Source organism: Macrotis lagotis, chromosome X, assembly GCF_037893015.1.
Source record: "Macrotis lagotis isolate mMagLag1 chromosome X, bilby.v1.9.chrom.fasta, whole genome shotgun sequence".
In the NCBI taxonomy this organism is placed as follows: Eukaryota; Metazoa; Chordata; class Mammalia; order Peramelemorphia; family Peramelidae; genus Macrotis; species Macrotis lagotis.
The window spans coordinates 484,591,905-484,615,184 of NC_133666.1; the positions used below are offsets into that span (position 1 = coordinate 484,591,905).

General features: G+C 33.7%; 1 protein-coding gene and 1 pseudogene across 1 annotated transcript in view; one reads left to right on the forward strand and one right to left on the reverse strand.

Annotated features, from left to right (window-relative positions):
* Positions 1-23,280, forward strand: part of DOK6 (docking protein 6) — a 709,371-nt gene that overhangs the window by 94,323 nt on the left and 591,768 nt on the right. The window lies entirely within an intron of this gene.
* Positions 15,687-16,045, reverse strand: LOC141496819 (CXXC motif containing zinc binding protein pseudogene; annotated as a pseudogene).

The window sequence follows — 23,280 nt, forward strand, 5'->3', positions numbered from 1 at the left end:
TTTTCCACATGATTATATATAGCTTAAATTTCTTCATTTGAAAACTGTCTATTCATATCCTCTGACCATTTATGATTGGGGAATGACTTGTAATCCTATAAATTTGATGAATTTCTCCATATATTTTAGAAAAGAGACCTTTATCAGAACTCCTAGTTTTGGAGATTGTTTCTCAGCTTTCTGCTTTCTTATTACTTTTGGCAGTACTGATTTTATTAATGCAAAAACTGGTTCATCTTGAAACCATAAAGAACATATATTCTTTTTTTTTAGGTTTTTGCAAGTCAAATGGGGTTAGGTGGCTTACCCAAGGCCACACAGCTAGGTAATTACCAAGTATCTGAAGACAGATTTGAACTCAGGTATTCCTGACTCCAGGGCCAGTGCTCTATACACTGAACCACCTAGCCACTGAAGATCATATATTCTTAATTAATCAAAAATATTGAACAAAATTTCATTAATAATATATCAGTGTAGTTAAATTCACAAAGATTCTACAACCTGGGAGTCATTATTATAGGGATCTTCTTTTATTTATTGAAAAACTCAGACTCATTGAAATGTACCAAAGGGCAATTACACTATTTGCCTCAGTTATTGCATAGCTAAGTTACTCAACATATAAATTATAGTGATGAACAAGTTTTGTTTTAATCCTTTAACATTGATTTCTGTGTACTTCATGTAAAGTGATTTTTAAGATACAAATATTGGACAGTCTACTTTTAAACTCTCTGGGCTTTATTAGTATATAAAAATAAATCTTGGGGATAGTCTCTGCTTTTCAAATTTTAAAAGTCTGTACAAAAATTTCATACTGCATATCACCTTTTCATTGGTGAAGAAAATGATTGAAGAATTGAAGAATATGACTCTAAATTGTTAACTAGAATTAGTAGTTTTCCTCTCTAATATGTCTATGAACAGTCCATATCAAGATGTATTTAGATATTGTGATTGATTGCTTCAAGTAAAACTTGAACTTTAGGAAGTAAAAAGTAAGAAAATTTTATGATTATGAAAAATATAACAAAAAAATTTCAGTGCCTCCCAAAGATCCATTACAAGTACATTTAGCAGAAATTAATATATAATTTAAAGAATATATTCATATTAATATCTTGTATGCTGCATACAATGTTTTGTATAAGTATGTTACACATTTATTTCAAGGATATGTGTATTATGTATACATGTACATACTGCTTTCTGCAAAATATACACTAAATTAAGATGTAATAGATGTGTAGTTATGCATATGTATGTATGTATTATATATCCTTAGCTTTTTAAAACCACAAAAGTAACTTTTGAGGTAGTTTAATCCAACTTTTTTCATTTTATTAGTGAGGAAACTGAGTTTCAAGGTGATTGAATGACTTATTCAAAGTTCAAGATCAGAGGCAATCTCAATTGTCTGGCTCTTTCCAAAGGACCAGGCTATAAGGAATAGTGGAATAGTGCTATACTGTGAGTTAGGAAGACAGATGACGTCCAGTCTCTGATACTTATAACATGTTTAAATGACCAGGGAGAAAAGTCATGGTTACTTGAGACAAAGAAGCTAATCTTAGGAAGGAAAGAGGCATATATTGAATTTCTCCAAGTACTTTACAATATTATCTCATTTAATATGACCCTGGGAAGTAGGTATTAAGAAAACTGAGACAAACAGAGGTTAGATTATTTGCCCAGGATTACACAACTAACAAATGACTGATGTTGAATTTGAAATCCAATCTTCTTAATAGCATGCTTAATGCTCTAACTAGTACTTCACTGGGGTACCTCATTGAAATCTTCATTATCCACCAGTGAAATCATATATATTTGTGGATAAAACATAAAGTAAGATAAAAAACAGCAATTTTTCTTATAATATAGCTATTGCTATGTAGGGGCATAGGGTGGGAATAAGAAGGAAAGAAAGCCAAAAAAATGGATTATAAAAAAGTCAGAACATTCCATGTGATTTGCCAGTACAGGTAATTTTACTTGTCATAGTCATCAATTGAGAGTTTCTTTGAGAAGAATATTAGGATTATATGCTGTTCTGCAGAAGGAAATACATGGCACAATATCTTAACTTTTCTACACAGAGTAACATAAAAAATGATATTATCTACATAAAAATTCAGACAAATTAGGTCTTGCACTTCTATTTTTATCATTAAGAGACTTGATCTATACAGTTTGATAATTGTTTTCTAAATATAAGAAGACAATTATGAATCGGCTATGTCAATGCATGTTGTATATGAAAACTAAAATGGGTAATTGCGATGACTTATACTAGGGAGAAAGCAATTCATTTTCTTAGTGGTACATAAACCAGAAACTGAAATCAAACCCACTGCTAAACCTTTCTTCAATATTATTTTCTTCACTTGATTTATTTTTGTTTTCATTTTTTTAATTTTAAAATTAATACAAAAATAAGAAAAATGTGTCATATGTACAGCAAAACACGAGAAGATTCAAAATAAAAAGCAATACATTTCCATTTCAAGTTAGCTTATATAACAAATAATACACATTATGTTAAAAATTATCCTTTTTTTTCTTTGCTTCCTTCTAGGTTTTCTTCTGTTCTTTATTGTTTTCTTTCCCTCCAAAAGCTGCAATATATAATAAGGTGGTGTACTGGTTAGAGCACTGACCTTGGAGTCAAGAGGATGGGAATTTGAACCCAACCTCAGACATTTGACTGTTACTAGCTTGTGACCTTGGGCAAGTCAGTTAACCCTGATTGCCTCCAATCCAGGGCCATCTCCAGTTCTGATTCATATCTGGCCTTGATCTAGATGACTCTGAAGAAGAAAGTGAGACTGGTGACTTCACACAGCATCCCCCTCACTCAACTCTAATTCATGTTTTTGTCATGGAATCACCTCCCTGATGTAATGGTTTTCTGCAAAAATGAAGGACAAAAAAATTAAAAAACATTATATACTTACCATCTAATACCTCTTCTCTCCCATACTTTCTTTCAGAGTCTCCCAAATAATAAGCAAACTCTGACAATGCATGTGTCAACTTCATTGGCAGTAGGTGCCTCCTTGGAAAGGACACTGCCAAGGTAAATGAACTTGTCCAGTGTTCAAAATTTCTCCATTTGCTGTAATCAAGCTAAACTGCCTAGCATTGCAAGCAGCACTACAATGGATTGGGCATATTATTAGAATGCCAGACATACACTTGCCAAAAAAAAAGGCATTATTTTATGGAGAACTCCCATAGAGCAAGCCTTCACAAGAGGGTCAGAAGAAGTGATACCAAGAGAAGCCTGAGGGTCTCATTGAAGAACTTCAAATTGATTGTACAGCATGGGAGACACTGGCACAGGATCTCCCAGTATGGCATGCCCTCATCAGAGAGGATGTCACACTCTATCAGGAAGGCAGAATTGAAGCAACTCAAAGGAAACATGACATACAAAAGTTTAGAGTACATACCCCAGGTGTTCACATGGACTATTTGTGCCAGACCAGATGCAGAGCCTAACAAGTTCATCTGGGTCTGATCAGCCAAAATTGAAAATACTGTAATTTGTCTGTAACATAGTGATGTCTTTCTGGTCTTTGAAAATGAAGGACAAGAACCAACCAAAAATGTGTTTGTTTGATTCCTAATTTACCCTCTTGTTCTGACACTTCAGGAAAATGTCCTTAATTTTTTCCTGTATTATAATATCAAGATTCTTTTTTTGATGTTAGCTTTAAGGTAGTCTGATTATTCTTTTGTTTACTCTTCTTGATCTGTTCTTCAGACCAGTTGTTTTTCTTATTAAGTGTTTTTTTCAATCTCTTCTATTTTTTTCATTCTTTATATTTTGTTTTGTTATTACTTTGTCTCTTATGAGTTCACTGACTTCCCTTTGCCCAAGTCTAATTTTCTTTATTTTTAATTTTTTTTTCAAGGCAATGGGGTTAAGTAACTTGCCCAGGGTCACACACGTAATTTTGAAGTGTCTGAGGCTGGATTTGAGCTCAGGTCCTCCTGACTCCAGGGTTGGTGTTCTATTCACTGCACCACCTAGTTGCCCCACCCAGTCTAATTTTCAAGGAATAATTTTCTTAAGATTCTGCATCATCTTTTCAAGTTGGTTAACTATTTTTTTCTAATTGATATTTTATTTTATTCTTGCAATTACAGATTTTGAAAGTTTTTCAGCATATTTATAAGTTACATAATTTCCTTCCAATCTCTCCCTTCCCAATTCTCTCCTCTCAGGGGCGAACAGTCTAGTGAATATTGTACATGTACAGTTATGTTTCTTATGTTTATATATTAGACATTTTCTTTATGAGGAATTATGACTAAGGGAAAATCAAGCCAACCATGGAAGATGAAGGAAAATCAAAGAGAAATTTTGAAAAAGTGAACATGGGGCAGCTCAATGGCACAGTGGATAGGTTACCAGCCCTGGAATCAGGAAGACTTGAGTTCAGATTGTACCTCAGATACTTAATAATTTCTGAGCTGAGAGACCTTGGGCAAGTCAATTAACCCCATTGCCCTAAATAAATTTTTTTTTAAAAAGTGAACAAAATGTTTATTCAGAATCTGTAGATTTTAGTTTTGTTTTGTTTTGCTTTGTTTTATTTTGTTTTGTTTTTCCTTCATCTGAATGTGGAAATCATTGTCCATAAGAGGTCTCCCAGGGTTGTCCTAGATCTCTGAACTGCTAAAAGGAGTTGCATCCATCTAGGTTATCATCACATAATATTGTTGTTAATGTGTATAAAGTTCTCCTGGTTCTGCTACCTTCACTCAACTTCAGTTTTTGTAATTCAATCCTTGCTTCTCTGGAGTTCAACCATTAATGGTTTCTTTTAAAACAATAGTATAGTATTACAAAATATTTATATACCATAAATTGTTCATTCATTCTCCGATTGTTGGGCATCCCCTCAATTCACAGTTTTTTGCCACTACACTAAGAACTGCTATAATATTTTGTAACATGTGGAATTTTTTTTCCCATTTTTTAATGAATTCTTCTGGAAATCAGCCTAGTATTGGTATTTCTGGGTCAAAGGGTAATGTCAATTTTATTGCCCTGTGGGGATAGTTCCATAGTGCTCTCCAGAATGGTTATATTAGATCACACTCCACCAACAGTACATTAATGTCCCTGTCCTCCCACAAGCTCTCCACCATTAATCATTTTCCCTTTTTGTCATCTTAACCAATTTGATAGGTGTGAGGTAGTACCTGATGATTATTTTAATTTGCATTTCTCTAAGCAATAATGATTTGGTGCATCTTTTCATATGATTATAATTAGCTTTAATATCTTTGTGTGAAAACTGAATGTTCATATCCTTTGACCATTTATTAATCGGGGGATTGCTTGTAACTTTATAAATATAATTGACTTCTCTATATATTTTAGAAATGAGACTTATCAAAGCACTAAGTTAGTAAAAATGATTTCCCAACTTTCTGTTTTCATTCTAATCTTGACAGCATTGGTTTTATTGGTGCAAAAGTTTTAAATTTAATATAGTCAAAATCATCCATTTTGCCATTTTTAGTGTACTCTATTTTTGATTGTCCATTAATTTCTCCCCTTTCCATAGATCTGATGGAGTATTTCTTCATCTGTTAATTGTTCTATGGTGTTGCCTTTTATGTATAAATCTTGTACCCATTTGTCCTTATTTTGGTATAGGGTGTGAGTTGTGGGTCTATGTGTAATTTGGCCATACTATTTTCCAGTTTTCCCAACAATTTTTGTCAAATAGTGAATTGTTATCCCAGAATTTAATGTCTTTGGGTCTGCCAAATAATGGATTTCTTTATTTACTACTGCTTCTTTTGAATCTATTGCTCTATTTCTTACCCAGTACCAGGGAGCTTTGATCATTGTTGCATTATATAGTATTGCTTTAGATCTGGTATATCTAGGACACCTCCCTTTAGGTTTTCTTTTCCATTTTGTCCATTAGTTCCCTTGTGATTCTTGAACTTTTGTTGCTCCATATGAATTTTGTTACTATTTTTTTAGCTCAGTAAAATAGTTATTTGGAAGTTTGATTAGTATGGCACTAAATAAGTAATTTAATTTGGGGAGAATTGTCATTTTTATTATATTAGCTCAAACTGACCATGAGCATTTGATATTTTTCAGTTTTTTTTAGATCTTGTTTTATTCTTGTGGAAAATGTTATGTTATTGTGTTCATACTGTTTCTGACCTTGTCTTGGGAGGTAGATTCCCAAGTGTTTAATGTTGTCTGCATTTGATTTAAATGGACTTTGTTGTACAGAGGTAAAAATGCTGGTGAGGTATGTGAGTTTGTTTCATATCTTGCTACTTTGTTGAATTTGTTATTTTTTTAAACATGTTACCTCAACATCTCTTATTGATTTTTAAAGACTTTGTTGGGTTCTTCTATGAATTCTTTTTGATCAGACAGGAGAGGAAGATAAACCTCAGCCTTCTTTACTCCCGTAGTAACTGTCTGTGGCTGTCTCTTTCTCCTTTTCCAGTTTATTTTTAATTTTTTTGCAGTTTGTTGTTATATTTACCTCTGATCCTATGGTATAAAGGATAGTGCCTCTGGTTTCAAGGACTTTGCCCTGGCATAACACCTGGATTCCTTTCCACTTTCATACCACAGCAAGGGCCACTCTGTACACTATGCTGAATATCATCTTTCTGACAATCCTCCAGCGCACATAACCTTTGGTTCTTTTCTTTGGCCTGGAACCATGACCAACACCTCAGTTTTACTCTCAGTGTCCACAGTCAGTAACATACCTTTGCCTCTATTTCTGTGTGCTGGTTCCTTCTTGCTCAGGACCAAATTGGCAGGACCAGCTGAATCTGGAGTGCCTTTATCAATCAAGAAAGTTCCCTCTTTTCTGCACACAAACCCCAATTCCCTATACTGTCTGGGAGGTGAGAATTCCTGTGACTTTAGCAGAAGTTACCTTCCAGTTGGATTGCCCCTAGGGCTCTCTCTCATGCTGTTTTAGATAGCTAGCCTAGAGGGGTTTATACTGCACTGGGGGAACCTCAGTCCAGAATCTTTCTTTGCATCTTCTTTAGTTGTATCAGGAAGACTTTTGTGGTTTTATGTTTACTCTGATGTATTTATTTGAAATGTTTGTGGAGGAAATCTAGAGAGCTTGGAATTTTCTAACCTATTCCATCATCTTCCCAGGATTTTCTTCCTCAATATTGTTTTGATTCTCCTTTTTTCCTTTCCCTTGAATTATTAAAACAAAAAAATGAAAAATGAAAAACCCAGTGAACCAATTCAAATTGGAAATAAAGTGGTTTATTTTCTAAAATAGTTGAACTGGTACTAAACCCAAACGTTAGTATTGTCTCTCAATCAAATATGGAGTCAATAAAGCTTTTATTTAGTTAGAATTATTTTTTAAAGACAGCCAAAGCTGATATATTAGTATGTTAAACAATTTTTTTCTGGGTGTTGAGATAACATTAATTTAATTAAACAAATCAAACATATGTCAGTGACACAAAAGAATTATCATAATTAATATTAAAATAACACCTTTATTCTTCATTTTTACCATTTATTAAATTTCATATTTGTATGGTAGTTATAAGGAAGGTTATAGCCCTTACTTTGGTCTGAGGAAGACCTGGATTCAAGTGTTTTTTTTTAAATGATATTTCATTTTTCTAAATACATGTTATAAACATTTTTCAACATTCATCCATATACATATGTATATTTTTAAGTTATAAAATTTCCTTCCACCATCATTTCCCATCCCAATCCCCCCCCAGCAGCAAACAGTCAGGTTAATATTATACAAATACTTTTATGTTAAACATGTTTACAGAGTAGTCATTTTCAGATTGAGAATTAGTATTAAGGGAAACAACTACATAAGAGATTTTAAAAAACAATGAATGTATTGTTCATCAGATGCTGAATGGTTTTCTTTATTTGTTTTGTTTTTCTTCCTCTAGATTGGAATAGGATTGTCCATAGCTGGTGTAATAGGGTTGTCCTAATTCTCTGAGTTGTTGAAAGCAGTTCCATCCATCAGGTCTGATCATCTCACAATGATGTTGTTAATGTGTACATTGTTCTCTTGGTTCTGCTCCCTTCACTCAGCATCAGATCCTGTAATTCATTCCATGCTTCTCTAGAGTCCAACCATTTATGGTTTCTTATAGAACAATAATATTACATAATATTCATATACCATGACTTGTTTAACCATTACCCAATTGAAGGGCATCCCACTTCAAAAAGGGCATACCACTGCAAAAAAGAACTGCTATGAATATTTTGGAGAATGTGGGACTTTTTCCTAATTTTTGATTTCTTCTGGATATAGGCCTAGAATTGGAATTTGGGTCAAAGTGTATGAATAGTTTTATTGTTCTTTGGGCATAGTTCCATTTCCAGAATGGTTGAATCAGTTCACATCAAGACCTATTTTTGACACATTTTGACTATGAGATCATAGGCATGTTACTTAAACTCTATGCCCTGTCTAGACAAGATTAAAGATTGGTAATTACAATAGTAAATTTAAAACAAAATCAGAAATCAGAAGATTTGGATCTGTTAATATTCCCACAGATGATGCTATCTGTAAATGAAAGCTAGTCACAAACTTTTCTGTGACTTTTTTCCTTATTTTAAATATAAGCGTACCTTTTTATTAACAAATCTGCATTAGTAGATGTAATTCCAAAGCCAAAAGTTCTCTGAGTGGAAGAAATCACAGATCTGGTCAATATATTGTACTTGATTCAACCTCACAGAAAGTTTATTAGGAAAACATTGTATAACACTTTCAGCAATTTTAAAAAAAAAAAACAGGTACAATAAGGTACAAGATGTTATTGACATCCTCCTTTCACTGAGAAGTAAGAGAAACAAAGAGTATTGATTTCACTAAATGTACCTAGCCTAAAGGAGTATAAAGCAAAGCTATTCATTACAATAAGGCCTTGTAGGAAGTTCCCAGTTGAATTGGCCATGAATATGTATTGGCTGTTTCTGAATTTTATCACATTAAACCAGTAAGAAATAATAAAATATAGAATTAAAAGGATTTTCTTTTCATAATTATATCTTTGGAAAATAATTTGTCTTTCTAAAAATGGGAATTTCAAAGGTATTTGTTCTTGAATTGCTGGACATTATATTGTGGAGAACTCTATTGTGTGCTTAGTGAGATTCTCACAATGCTGCTATAAATCATGTTTCAGCAAATATTTGTGATTTCCTTTCATAGATATACTGAATTGAGATATGTACCTTAATATAGAAAATGAATTGTAAGTAGGAAAAATAGATTGTAAGATAATAAAAGCCTTAAAAAACTAGTAATTTAGTTTTATATGAGATATATAACAGTTCCTGTCACTGTAAATAAATAATAGTTATACTAATCTTATTTTTCATTCATGATACTTGATTTAACTGAGTTCTGTGTAAAGAAAGTAATCTTCCATTTTTAATATAAGTATCAATGCAACTCATCTATCAATGCTATTTATTATTGGACATTTGAAATATAGCCTATGGAACCTTGATTTGGAACAAAAAAGCAATTTTATTAATTTTTGGAGAACAAGGATTAGGTTTTAGATTTGTAAAGACTGGTCAAAATATTTTAAAAATTTTACAAGTGCGACTTTTTTAAAAAATTGAAAAAATTACTAGCTTATTTGAGTTCTAAAGAAAATTTAAAATATATTTAGAAACTATTAATTTTCAACTAATTTGCACACTTTTACTTTTCTCCTATGGTTGCTTAAACTATCACTAGGGTCAGAAAGAACTAACATGAATGCAAGAATTCTCCTGTCAGAGATTAATTCTCCTGTCAGAAATTCTACCTCTCCAATAATAGTGACTACAATTTGCAATGATTTTAATTGTTTAATTGCTAATGCAAGCTAATATAAATGATATAGTATTGAACTCAAGATTTAGATTATTTTACTGTCCTCACTGATAATTATATCTATAATGTTAACTAGTCGCTTTGCTACTTTATGTCTTGACTTGCTTGTTCTAAATATAAATGTACCTTTTCATAATGACAACTTCAGTTGTTGAATTCTAGATGTTGGAGAATGCAAGAATGCAATAGGGTAATACTATTTTCTGCCCTGTTTCTAAGGCAGAAAATGTTCAGCAAAACAGATTCAACCACATCTCTTGCCCCTAGTGTAGATATAAATACATTTAAATTGTGACTGCCTACTCCTATTATTTCAGAAATTTCAGAGACTCACTCTAAAGTAATTCTAGAGGACAGGGTTGAGGTTTCCAGTACTGATTACTCGTGAACTATGAGAAGCTACATAGTCTGCCAAAACCAATAATGATTATCCTGTAAGAATTGTCAGTTCATTTTGATCATTAGATACCCTTTTGTACAAAGCATATTGGTCAACTGAAATTAGATTGAGGTTACATTACTATATATTTAACCTTTCATAAATAGTTCTTACCATTTAATTTCAATATTGCAGTTTTCCTTAAAGCATAGAGACATAAATATCAAACAGACAATAGTCACATTATTATTGAGAGATATATGAATGAGTTTATTCACTCTAGGCTAATTCTGTCATAAAACTTGTTTCCTGTGAACATCATTGTCATTAGTGGATGATAAAGCTAAGCTTTCATTTCTTTAAAGAAAGTAATCAATAAAGATAACTGACTCACATTGAGATTTCAAATATTCATACCCCTGATTCTTGTATATTTCTAACTCTCATTCTCAATTCATGTGTCCCATATTACTATGACTTCTAGATTAGTAAAGTTATGTGTTGGGAAGGGGGTAATGTCATGACAATGCTCAAAAATTCCCTTTTCCTCTAGGGAACATATCTCATGGGACTATCCTGTAGTTTAGGACTGAGATTGTTATGTAAAATTTTTCTCTCTTCTTTGATCATTTACCTCAAAAATTTTGAAGTGATATATTTATTTTGTCTGATTAAAATGAGAAGAAATAAAAAAACTCTTCAAGTTTCTAAAAATATATAATATATGATATATTTATTATGATTATATGATATCATATGATATATCATGATTATATGATTTTTTCCTTTCCCACAAATAATTCCACTTTCATAGGAAAAATGAGTGATTATGAATAATTTTATTAAGACCCCTGAAGTCATTTATCAAACATTTAACTCATGCCATTACAAATAGAAGCTTTTATTTATTTTGGACTATCTTCCCAATGCCAAAATGAAGGAAAACTGTATTTTTCATCTGTTAAGAAAAGTAGAACTTTTGACTGCTGACTCTGATTTATTTTCAAATGAATATAAATAAATTATATAGGTGATACTTAGAAATATTTTAAGTCTATTCTGAAATGTTTTATTTTGAGCTCTGGTTTGATTTTTTTAATTATGTTAGTTTTATTTATTTTTAATTTAGAACTACTCTTTTCTATAAGTTTCTGTTTGCTTTCAATCCATGCTTCTTTTCTAGGTTTTATTTGCAAGGCAATGGGGTTAAGTGGCTTGCCCAAGGCCACACAGCTAGATAATTATTGTTTGAGGTCCGATTTGAACTCAGGTCCTCCTGACTCCAGAGCAGGTGTTCTATCCACTGGACCACCTAGCCACTCCATGCAAAGTGAGTTTGCAACAACTTTTTGAGAAAGTGTATAAAAAATCATGCTGCTATTTTATGGAAGATGAAACTGAGATTCACAAGATAATAGAAGATTTATTGGCCCCACATTACAGATGAAACAATTTAACTTCATTACATTTGCCCACAGTCAACGTCTGAGGTAGGATTCAAAACAAGATCCTCTACTGCTGAACACCATACTCATTCTCCAAAGTCACATTACCTCACTGCATTCCAAAGAAGTCTTCAAATCTTCCGTTTCCTAGAGTAGCTGTTGCCATTGTGAAGGCTTGTCCTCCTTTGGAAAAGATCCCATGATCCTAAACATTGGATCCCATATGGCAAAATTGCATTTTCCTAGCACTTGTAAAATTGACTATAGAATAAATGCAGGTCTGATGGACCAAACTAAGAGCTATGTTTTGTAAATTAATAGATAGATTATTGAATACAAGATTGATGATTGATTGACAGTTTTTAGTAGTGCTAAATCTACTTCCACAATAACCCTCAAGCTCTAATTACCCTTCACCTGTATACCTATCACTAAGATAAGAACATCATTATCTCTTTCTTTGACTTATAATGGCCTCCTAACTAGTTTTTCTACCTCTTTTCTTCTCCATTTCCAGATCAACATTCATAATATCAGCAACTAAATTAATATTCCTATATGCACAAGTCTGATCATGTGGACATATCTTTGCTCTAAACCTCCCAATGGGTTCATATTGCCTGTACAAAATCATTGGCCTACAATTTCGGTCTTTCACTCCGTTCTGACTTTCCAATTTTATTAAATTCACCTTCAAGTCAAACTGAGCTGTAAACTGTTTCTTTTTGTTTGATTGGTTTTTGCAAGGCAATGGAGTTAAGTGACTTGCCCAAGGTCACACAGTTCAGTGATTGTTAAGTGTCTGAGGTCCTATTTGAACTCAGGTCCTCCTCACTCCAGGACCAGTACTCTATCTACTGGACCCCCTAGCTGCCCCCTAGAAAACTATTTCTTGATGATCCTTTCTCCTATCTTAATTCTATACATTACGTCAGGTTATCTACCAAGACTAGAATGCTCACTGTGGGAATCATTTTTTCTCTTAATTTTTCAAAGCTGTAACCTGTTCTTATCTTATACAACATAAAATGATTCTCACCTTCTTCATAGCACTTTTTGCAATTATTTGCTTGTCTTATATCGTTCCTGATATAATTATTTGTGTAGTAGTTATGCCAAAAACCCTCACCCAATTCTCCCCAACACAAAAACATTCATATACCCAATTAGATTACTCATTCTTTAAAGTTGGAGACTTTTTCTTTGCTTTTTTTTCCAAATACTTTCCAAATTCCAAATATGTTACAGAGAAGTACCATACCTTACATTAAGTAAGTGCTTAACAAATATTTATTGATTTAATTTGAACTTTATATTCACATATTTGGCGGAGAAAATACTGAATTAGAACGTAGAATTAATGTTCATATATTTTTATCTTAAAGACTATTTCATCTTAAAGAGTATAAAGACTCCAGAACATAGAAACTGTTACATTGACTAAACTGTAAATGTGGCATATGGGTCAGAGCCAAGATGGTGGTGTGAAGCTAATATGCTCCTAGAGCTATTCCCTACCAAGATAAATGAAGCCTCTGTACTGTCATTAAAGTTACAGATGCCATCAAGAAAAAAAGAAGATCCTTTCATTTAGTATAAATCATGGAGGATCTTCAGTGAAGGACTGTCTCTTTTTGAAAGAAAAGGGAAGTAAAGTCAAGCAAGGTTAGAGAGAGAGGGTCAAAGTCAGCAGGATGCTTTAAGCCATAGTATAGCCAGATCTTGATAGTCTGACATTATAAATCCCTGCAGCTAACTAGAATGCCAGCAAGGAGGATCCCAATTCCAAACAAAGTGTGAACCCTGGGGAAACTAAGACAAAAGACAGGACTGGGTTGAGAGTAAACCACTGCATAGACAGAACTTGGGCATAAAGGAAGAAATGTACCTCTCCAAAGGCAAGGCCTAGGGATCAGACCCCTATCCCTAGCATAAAAATCTTGGATCTATATTCCTTATACCCTAGGAATAGAGTTCATGTATTTTAAGATGAGGGGGGAAAAAAGCTAAAACAGCCCATGGGAAACTACTTTTCAGATAAAGATGATAACAATGCCATGTCCAAGAAGAAATCAGTAAAAAATCATTCAAAGGGGAAGTCTCAGAAGAGTCTATGTAACTCTCAGCAGTTCAGAGAGCTTGGACAACTTTATTAGACTGGCTATGGATTATGTTATCCTCATCCAGGGTAAAAAAACAAAAACAAAACAAAACACATCCTTCAGAATCTGATGAACACTTTATAAAAATTATCTCTTATCCCTTAATTCTGCTTCTTCATACTGAAAATAACTAATCTGTAAACATGTTTATAAAATAAGCATGTATAATGTTAACCTGACTATTTGCCGCTGAGGGGAGGGGTTGGGAAGGAAGAATGGAAGAAAAATTTTATAACTTAAAAATATGAATGTACATATGGATGAAAATTAATTTAAAATTTTTAAAAATTAAAAAAATAGAACAAACCACAAACAAAAAGAGTTTATATATTGGACTAAAATCCACAAGCTCAATGAAGAGTTTAAAAAAAAGAATTTAAAAAACAAAGAAAAGAAGAAGAAAATGGAAAAAAGAAATGAGTCATGCAGGGAAATTAAAAAAAATTGGCCAAAGAAATCAGTTCTGTTAAAAGTAAAAATAACCAACTGGAAGAGGAAACACAAAAGCTAATTGAAGAAAATAAAACTCCAAAAATTAGATTGGACAAATAGAAATCAATGAAATCTACAAAATTAGAAAATTTCTTCAAATAATACAAAAAGAAGAAAATGTAAAGCACCTTTTTCTGAAAAAAAAAAGAAACAACCTGGAAAATAGATTCAGAAGAGATAACTCAACCACCAAAAGGCCATGATAGGAAAAAAAGAACCTGAAAAACATCATGCAGGAAATTATGAAAAACTGTCTGCTAGAACAAGAAGACAATATAACCATTGAAAGAATACACAGAGCCCTCCAGAAGGAGACCACAGGATGAAAGCTCCATGTTCTATTATAACCAAATTCCAGAACTCTGAATTAAAGGAGAAAATACTGCAAGCAGAAAAAAAGAAATAATTTAAATACAAAGAATACACAATCAGACTCACACAAGAGCTATTAGCCTCAACATTGAAGTATCATAGGAATAGCAATACCACAAATCAGAGGGCAAAAGATCTGGTATAACAGCCAAGGATTTACTACCCTGAAAAATTCAGCATATACTTTCAGGGGGAAAGAATAATTTTCAATGAAATAGAGGACTTCCAAAATTTCCTGACAAAAAGAACAGAAATAAACAGAGAATTCAACTGCCAAATAAACAACTCAAGAGATGCAAAAAAAAGGTAAAATGAAAAGGGGAAAGACAAAATAAAACAAAACAAATATTAGTTAAGATTATCAAATTGCATAGAACCCTAAAAGGGAAGATATAACACGTATAACTCTTCAGAATTGTACTTCTTTTAGGATCACTAAAGAGTAGATGAGAATTGAAGAGATAATGGACTTATTTGGAACTTGTCTCTCCATTGAAGAGTTCCAAGATGACTTCACTATGTTTGAGAGGAAAAGCCCTAATGAAAAGCAGGGGTGTTTGTTCTAACTTTAAGTGACTCAGTTTCCTTTGACCTACTCTAATTCTACTGTGCTCACAAAGCTTAGCACAAAGCTTTCCCCGATGAGAGCCTCATATGTTGGGTGGTCCTGAGTCTGTCTCATATAACATAATCAATTGCAAAGTTCTTAAGTGAGACCTTCAGAAAAATCACATTACTTAGAGTCCTTTGAGATTCTTACAGTTAATTAAATCAGGGTTGGACTTAATCCATACTTTGCTTAAAAAGGGATTAGATGGGGGGGGGGGGAGTGAGATTCTTTTTTTTGGGGGGGGGGGTAGACAGACATAGGCTTTTACTGGCACAGGTGGGCCAGAGGCCTACCTGTGGGTGGTTGTCCTCAGGGTCCAATGTACAGTTTTTTCCAGCATTTCACAAAGTTATAAGTGACCTCATAGATTCCCACTGATTCCTGGGATTTTTCATCATAGTCTGTCCAGTCCTTTTCAAGGTGGCTGATGTCACTGAAAGCTCTCTGGGTCTCCTTGCCCTCAGTAGCAAAGCCAACTTGGGGTTGGAAGTCCACCAGCTCCAGACCTGGGCATTCAAACTCCAGGATCATCTTGCACTCCTCACTCTCGTCAGTGTCATAGGGTTTGATGCTCTTACTAAGGATGTAGATGGAATTGTCGGGGGTAAGAGCTTACATTTCTGCACCATAGTTGCAGATCCTTAGCCTCCCTTCAGGGGAACACTGTCCATCAGCCTGACATACTGCCACTTCTCAGACACCTTACCACAATTGCAAAATTTCATCTGAAAGTTCCAATGGAAGTCTTCCCAGATAGGCAGCAGGTGGTTTCTCCAGCATGCAGCCTGGTCTTCTGTGCAGGGCAAGGGGGAAGAGGCTAGGTCCCAGCCCAGCCCCTCCTCCACCTGCTCTCTCCCAGGCCCACCTTTCCTCCCTACCTCCAACTGGCCCCTCCCCACCCACTCCCAGAGAAGTGAGATTCTCATAGTTAATTAAATCAAGATGGACTTAATCCATACTTTTCTTAACAATAGGTTAAATCGGGCATCTTGGTGGCACAGTGGATAGAACACAGGCCCTGGAGTCAGGAGAACCTGAGTTCAAATGTGACCTCAGACACTTAATAATTACCTAGCTGTGTGGCTTTGGGCAAGCCACTTAACCCCATTGTCTTGCAAAAAAAACAAAACAAAAAAACAATGGGTTAAATACCCTGGGTGGAGGGGCATAAGGAGAAAGTGGAAGAAAGTATGCTTGTAGGAACAGGGACAAATGGTTCATGAAATGATTTGGCTGTGGTTGATACTTTCCATCATGAGGATTTTTGCATCCATAATTGTTAGGAAGATTGATCTTTAATTTTCTTTGTCTGGTTTTTCCTGGTTTAGTTTTCAGCAAGTTATTTCCCGGTTGATAAATGAGCAAAGGATGTGAATAGAGTTTTCAAATGAAGAAATTAAAGCTATTTATAATCATATGAAAAAATGTTCCAAATCATTATTAATTAGAGAAATGTAAATTAAAACAAAAATGAGGTATCACCTCACACTTATCAGATTGACCAAGATGAGAAAAAGGGAAAATGAAGAGGTTGGGATTGGGACATTGATGCATGGCTGGTAAAGTTGTGAATGGATCCAATCTTTCTGGAAAGCAATATGGAACTATGCCCAAAGTGCAATAAACCTGTTCATACCCTTTAACCTGGCAATTCCAGTTATAGTCCTATATCCGGAAGAAATTATAAAAAAATGGGAGAAGTCCCATATGTTCCAAAATATTCATAGCAGCTCTTTTGGTAGTGGCAACTAATTGAAAATTGAAGATTTCAACCATTCAATTGAGGAATGGTAAAACAAATAATGGTACACAAATATTATGGAATACTATTCTTCTATAAGAAGCCATAAATGGTTGGACTTTAGAGAAGAATGGAATGAACTATATGATCTGATGCTGAAAGAAGGGAGCAGAACCAAGAGAACAATGTGCACATTAACAGTAACATTATGAGATGATCAACCCTGATGGATGCTCTCAACAGTTCAGAGAGCTAGGGGACAACCGTATTAGACTGCCTATGGACAATGCTATCCTTATTCAGAGGAAGAAAAACAAAATAAACAAATAAAAAACACCATCAAAATCTAATGAACAGTACATTCACTTATTTAAAAAAATACCTCATATATTTCTTTCCCTCTAACCTAATTCTTTATAACGAAAATGACTAATCTGTAAGCATGTTTAAAACAAACATGTATATACCATATTAACCTCACTGTTCACTGCTGAGGGGAAGGAGGAGTGGGAAGGGAGGGTGAAAGGAAATTTTGTAACATAAAACTATATATATATAGGTATATGGAAGAATGTTGAAAAACTTTTACAACAAATATTTGGAAAAATAAAATATCAATAAAAAAGCAAATAAAAGAATTAAAAACTGCTAATTTATATAGTACCTCTATCACTAATACCACTTAAATTATTTAAACTTTGTACCTGAATTTATAGTCAAATGTTCATTTTAAAAATCCCATGTAACAAGAAGTATTAAGAAGCACTCGTTCAGGGTGGCTAGGTGGTACAGTAAATAGAGCTCCAGCCCTGGAGTCAGGAGTACCTAAGTTCAAATCTGGCCTCGGACACTTAATAATTACCTAGCTGTGTGGCCACAAGTCACTTAACCCCAATGCACTGAAAAAAAAAAAAACCCTAAAAAAAAGGAAATCACTCGAACCCTCATCATATATACATATACATAGAAAATTAAAATAATATATAAGAGCAATAGTATTTTCTCAAAATGGCCAAAATATATGAATGAAAATATTTTAAAGAAGGATGTCAAACTAATTATTATCATAAGAAAGATTTGTCTAATTCTTTGAAAATAGGAGAAATTAAATCCAAGCCAATCATGTATAAACAAATTTGCAAGCATGGCAACACATTGGGGTTGTCTATATTGGAGGTATTGTGGAAAGACAAATAATGTTGATGAAGCTTTGAAATATCCTATTATTCTGGACATCAACATGAAAATGTAGTAGGCAAGTAACAAAAAAGTTTCTTTTACTCTTGATATTCCACTAAAAACATATAACACAAAGAAGATAGAGAAAAATAGTTGAGTAAGAGAGTTGATTAATATGACCTTAATTAATTTATTTTCTCTAGCCCAAGTAATGAAATTCTAGAAACTAAGGAGCAGGTAACTGTGTGTGTGTGTGTTTCTGTGTGTATATAATATGTATATGATATGTATATATGTATATGTGTGTATATATTAGATGTATGTGTTATGTATACATGTCTATGTGTGTATGTGTGTGTATATATATATATATATATATATATATAGAGAGAGAGAGAGAGAGAGAGAGAGAGAGAGAGAAAGAGAGAGAGAGAGAGAGAGAGTAAGATATGGTAAGATCTTAAGTGTTGAAAAGGACTTGTACTTTGCCAAACTTTTAGCGGGTATAAATTGACATTGATGGAATTGGAAGATAATTAGAAGATTAAGGATTGATATTTTAATTGAATTGATATCATCATTATTCTATGTATTTTATTTTCCACATCTCAAAATCAATATTCTGAGGAGTTCATATACTTCATCAGATTATCAAAATTGACTATGACTTAATAAAGTTAAAGAACTCTTGCTCTATGCCAGAAGTTTTGGAGATTTTTTGGATTTTTGCAAGGCAATGGGGTTAAGTGACTTGCCCAAGGTCACAGAGCTAAGTCAGTATTAAGTATTAGTATTAATTTTTTGAGGCCAGGTTTGTCTCAGATCCTCCTGAACCCAGGACCTATGCCACCTAGCTGCCCCCATGCCAGTAGTTCTTAAAACTTTTGTTGGGAGCCCCTGAGGGTACACCCTAAGACATTTTTAAGAGAGCCTGAAGACTTTAAGCTTTTGCATAATGATAGCTTGTAATTTTAACACTATAAATATGAATTCAGAAACAAACAATACATAAACAAAAGCTCATAGGGAACCCAATAATTTTTAAGATCAAAAAATTTGAGAACCACTGCTTTAAGCAGTTAGTTGAAAGAGGAAATAACTCATCATTGACCATAGGTAGCAAAAAAAAAAGAAAGAAAGAAAGAATCAGTTTAAGGAAGAGTAATTTTTCTTTCCTTCCTCCTACCACTGACTATAAAAGCCTGTGCTCAGCAAGAGACAAATTCCCACATTCTATATAAAGTAAGCCCAGGGAATACTTGAAGGAGACAGCATTAAAGAAAATAATTCCTGACAGGAGAAAAGAACTTTATTTTTCCCTTGAAAGTTGAGTTACTCAGAGGAGCAGATCCATGGAGTGCTAGAGTTTTAAATAATTTTGGCCACATAATTCCCTAAGGGTATGCCTCTCTACTACTGTACTTTAAATGGTGCCTCCAATTCCCACCCCTACTATTTATTTTAGGAGAATGTGGCACAAGTTTATGGGAAGAATGGTTTATTAATATTATTTTATAATGTTATCTCAGTAAATTTCTTTGCTTTTAGTTAATTTTGTCAAATGATTAGCTACTAAAAGTAAATATATTAGTTGAGTCTCAAGAACAATAATCTTAAAAGTTCAGACCCTTTCAATATGGAAAGGTGGCTTTTCCAGGGATCTAACTCACCAATGCAAATGAAGGAGAGAGAAGGCAGGCAGAATAGAACTACTATAAAAAGCAGTCTCAGAATTTTTACAGCACTGTGTTTTGTTGTTGATGTTGTCATTAATTAGTAGCAAAGATCTGAAAACAAAGTTGATGCATCTTGATGAGGGAATGACTGAGCAAAGTATAAAACATGAATTGGAATATTAGTGCCAGAATAAGCAATAGGGAAGTAGCATAGGATAGTAGAATGAGAATGAGTTTGAAATTTAAAAATCAGAGAACCTAGTTCCAAATCTCAGTTATGAAACCTTGGAAAAGTGACTGAACATTTTGGAGTCTCTCTCTTTTCATTGTAAGGGAGAGGGACTCAATGACTTCTAAGTTTCTTTTGATCTCCAAATTTATAAACTGTAAATGGAAAACAACCCTCAGTCCAGGCCCAAGGATGCATCCTTAAATGATCCAGAATTTGATCACAGATTACAAAAAATATTTGTTTTCTGAAAAGAGCTTCCAAGGGAGAGAACTTTCTAAAGGGCAAGAGAAGGAGGGGAGAGAGACAGAGTCAGATGGAGACAGAGAGAATGAATATGTGTTCTCTCAGCTACTCAAAGTGAAGAGGAAAAGTTGAGACATTGATAGTTTCCAAAGGTTTATGGCTTGAGAGTGGGGCTTATAGAAGATGTCTATAGAAACAATAACCAGGAAATAGAATATTTAGACAGTACTGAGCAAGGTCTCCAATCTGCATCTCATGTTCAAGGTTGCCTATGAGCTAGTCAAGTCTAGTTCTAAGGTTTCTGACACCCATCATAGGATCCCTAAATTTAAACTAGAGTTCATTTGCAAGGGCTGTGCAGTTGCCTGATGGTTATGAAATGATACTTTTCTGTAGCACTGTAAAGGGAAGCTCCAACTTATCCAACAGGTGACTGTACTCACTTCAGAGCCTATGTTCACACATCCTATTATCTTCTCATAACTATAAAGACTACAGAGTGGTAGAGATAGGAAAGTATGTGCTAGGTACTAGTTAAATACAGTTTAAGAGAAAAAGAAGAGTGATTATATTCCAAAAGGAATAAATAACACATAAAGACCATTGGTAGTACATAGTGGTGACTAGGAAAGAGTTTTTTTTTTAATCTGGGAATTCTCAGAAATCATGTATTTGCCTAAAGCAGTTGATTAATATGCCCTTTCTAGAAATAAAAGTAGTATTGTTTTGATAATTTCTTCCAGAGATATAAAAAGGAGGTGAAAGAGGATTGCAATAAAGAGACATTGGAAGATATTTGGGTAGAAGTGTTTTTGACTTGAAAGCAAAATGATTTAGCTGAAGCATAATCAGAATTCAGGGGAAATCTGTATAAAATGGAATATATAAGCATTCACCAATCAGTTCAGCATGGCCCAGAGAAGGATGTGGTAACTATAGCAATATGGGAAGAAAATGGCTAGGGAGATACAAGACGAACAAATATTAAAGAAATATCATTGTGGCAGATTTAGGGGTGAATGGATGGTAGAAGAAACAAGAAGTAGAAAGACCATTTATGGACTTTTAACAGTCCTGATGAGAAATGAGGATCTACATTATAGTAAGTGTCATGGAGATAGAGAGAAAAGGAATAGATGCAAAAGATCTTGTGGAAATGTTTGAATGCTGGAAGAGAAATATCGCAATAACCCAGTGATATTTGAGTTATATGGAAGACAATGCTTGAGTGATAAGGTAAAATGAGTTTTGTTTTATTTTGTTTTTACCCCTTGGAGGAGGGAAAGAAAAATGATTTTGATAAAGAGTGAGAATCTTTTATCAGGTCTGACATGGAAATCTATTTTAAAATTGAGTTTAGTCAGTCTGTTAATTAACATTTAGTAAACACCAACTAGGCAGCTAGGAAGAGCAGTGAATAGAGTTCAGGGCCTGGAGTCAATAAGGCCTGATCTCAAATCTAACCTCAGACACATACTGCCTATGTGAACTTGGAGGGTAGGTAGATGGCACAGTGGATAGAGCACTGACCTTAGAGTCAGGAGGATAGGAGTTTGAATCCAACCTCAGATATTTACTAGCTATGTGGCCTTGGACAAGTCACCTAACCTTGATTACCTCTCGTCCAGGGTCTTCTCTAGCTGCCCTGATACATATCTGGTCTCTGGAGAAGAAAATGAGACTGGTGACTTACCATAGCACCTCCTCCCTTCTATAACAAGTACTGTGCAAAGTTCATGAGATATAAAGAATCATAAGTTCATGCCATCAAGTAGTTCATAGTGTAATGGGAAAGGGAACAAACTTAAATAACTATAGATATAGAAATATTGATATGAAGATAGATAAATGATAGAGAGATAGATACATAGCATAGACAGACATAAAAAGTTATATACAGGAAAAATAAAAAATCATTAAAAGAGGGAAAACTACACATGATCTTTAAGAGATAAAAAATGTTATGAATACAAATTTCTGAATAAATTAATCAAACATTCTGGAGAGATTTAGAACTACACCCAAAGAACTACAAACTGTGCATACTTTTTGATCCAGCAATACCACCACTAGAATACTATCTCAAAGAAATCAATGAAAAGGAGAAAGAACTTTTTTTAAAAATATTTATAGTAAATTTTTTTCTGGTGACAAAGAATTGGAAGTTGAAGAGCTGCCTATAAATTGGGAATTGACTGAACAAGTTATGAGATATGATTATGATGGAATAGTTGGCTGGATGATTTTATAAAAATCAGGAAAGCCATATGAACTCATGCAAAGTGAAGTGACCAGAAATAGGAAAATATAGGTAGTAATGATATTGCAAGGATTCTTGTTATTTAGTTCCTCTGATCAAGACAATGACTTAAAACAATTCCAAAGGGTCAATATTGAAAAAACTATCCACTTCCAGAAAGAGAACTATTTAGTCAGGTTTGTATTTATACCAGGAATGCAGGGTGGATTTAATATTAGGAAAACTATCAGCATAATGTATCATATCAATAACAAAACTAACAGAAATCATATGTTTATTTCAATAGAGGCTGAAAAAACTTTTGACAAAATATACCCCATTAAAAACACTATAGAGCATAGAAATAAATGGAGTTTTCTTTATACTGATAAGAAGTGTCTGTCTACAACTATCAGCTAGTATTATACATAATGGGAATAACCTAGGAGCATTCCCAATAAGATCAGTGATGAAGAAAGGATTCCCGTTATCACCACTATTGTTCAGTATTGTATCAAAAATACTAGTTTTAACAGTAAGAGAATAAGAAGAAATTGAAGGGTTCAGAACAGGAAATGAGGGAACAAAACTCA